The sequence below is a fragment of the Chrysochloris asiatica genome, unplaced genomic scaffold, assembly GCF_000296735.1.
Source record: "Chrysochloris asiatica unplaced genomic scaffold, ChrAsi1.0 scaffold00079, whole genome shotgun sequence".
NCBI classification, from domain to species: Eukaryota; Metazoa; Chordata; class Mammalia; order Afrosoricida; family Chrysochloridae; genus Chrysochloris; species Chrysochloris asiatica.
In genome coordinates this window covers 6,585,990-6,587,974 of record NW_006408597.1, presented here as the reverse complement: position 1 = coordinate 6,587,974, position 1,985 = coordinate 6,585,990, and the positions used below count along the sequence as shown (strand labels likewise).

General features: G+C 42.3%; 1 pseudogene; it reads right to left on the bottom strand.

Moving 5' to 3' along the window:
- Positions 1–444: 444 nt before the first annotated feature.
- LOC102811389 lies at positions 445–1,047 on the bottom strand (annotated as a pseudogene).
- Positions 1,048–1,985: the final 938 nt, after the last annotated feature.

Below are 1,985 nucleotides of genomic sequence, written 5' to 3'. Positions count from 1 at the left end.
CACAAAGGAAGAACTCCAACCAACAAACAATGTGATTAGGGTCTTTCCCTGAGCCAGCAGCAACCACAACAGAATGCAGGGATGGGAAGGAGCTACTGAAGCCTATGGTAAATGGATGATAAGTGAGCGTTTGTCCATTTTCTGGCCTCTAGTTGCTCAAGTGGAAAGGAGAGAGGTCATCATTAAATGAATGCATATTGAGATGGAAACCTTTGACAATCTGATCCCAATTGGGGGTGGGGTCACAAGGAATGGGTAGGGGTTAAGCCTGGGTTTTAAGCCTCTTATGCTGGGAACTGCTTTGCAAGGCAGTGTGGGATAACATGCTTCAATAAATGTTAGGGAAGGGCTTAGCTGTGAACAGTCAGGAGGGTTGTGGGATGAACACAATTGAAAGGGTCCTTCTAAGTGGCAAAGAATAAGGAAGAGGACAGACAGATGCTCTCATTCTGTCCACTCCTTCTTAATGGACAGGTTCCACTCCCAAGTAAGGTGGTCGCACTTGTCATTGTCGGTAAAGAAGGACTTGTTGTGGTAAGTGCCCCGGGCCAGCATGCCCTTCGGAGCCTCTTCAGTCGGAGTCAGGAATTCATACTCCTCAGGCCGAGGCCCATAACTGCCAACCATGAAAGATGCCTTATCCACTTTTACACCAGTCCTGTAGGTGTGCTGAAAGTATTTCAAGCCTGACGCAATATCCCTGTTCACATTGAAGTGAATTTTGACTCTGTATTCCACACCTTCCTTTAGCACAAAAGTTTCTTTTTTGAGGGCAGAAAGATCTCCAGTGAGGTCCATGGTTATTGGTCCTGGGGCACTGTCACACACCAGGGTTAGTAGAGTGACCTTAACATTGGGGGCTGTTGGGTCTGCTATCACAGGACCGTCCCCCAGGAGTGTTTTCTTGTACTTGGCCAGACTTTCATCATCTTTGTCCATTTCTTGCAGCTCTTTCAAAGACTTCTGAGGTGGCGGCTTATAATTGAGCTTGCTGTCCAGCTTCTCCTCCTCCACCTCCAGTTGTGGTTCTGAGGCCTGTTCAGTCATAGTCAGTGGTTCACGTTCTGTCCAGGGTGCCGCTCTGTCTCTCAACTCTGACTTCTCTGAGCATGTTTTTCCATTTTGGTTTTCTAACTCCAGATCTTGCACATTTCATTATAATATTTGACTTTGGCTTCTTGAGCTGACCTTTGAAATTTTCTGTTCAGCTCTTGGACCTCCTCATTTCTTCCATTTGCTTTAGCATCTCTGTGCTGGAAAACAAATTTCAAAGTCTCTTTTAACATCCATTTTGACTTTTTCCTTCTTTCTTATCTTCTTAATGACATTTTGCTTTCTTTCTGTATGATGTTCTTGATGTCATCCCACAACTCTTCTGGTCTTTGGTCTTTAGTGTCCAATGCATCAAATCTGTTCATCAGATAATCTCTAAATTCAGGTGGGATATATTCAAGGTCATATTTTGGCTCTTGTGGACTTGTTTTCATTTTCTTAAACTTTAGTCTGAATTTGCATCTGAGCAATTGATGGTCTGTTAGACAATTTGCCCCTGGCCTTGTTTTGATTGATGATATGGAGCTTTCCCACTGTCTCCACAGAAGTAGTCTATTTGATTTCTCTGTATTATATCTGGAGGTCCATGTGTATAGTCATTTCTTAACTATTTAAAAAAGGTATTTGAAATGAAAAAATCATTGGATTTTCAGAATTCTATCATGTGATCTTCAGCATCATTTCTATCACCAAGGCCATATTTTCCAATTAATGATCCTTCCTTTGTTTCCAACCTTTGCATTCCAATTGCCAATGGTTATCAATGTATCTTGATTGCATGTTTGATCAATTTCAGATTGAAGAAGTTGGTAGAATCCTTCTAGCTCATCCTCACTGACTTTAGTGGTTGGTGCGTAAATTTGAATAATAGTAGGATTAACTGGTCTTCCCTGTTGTTGTTGTTAAGTGCCGTCAAGTAAATTCCAACCCAC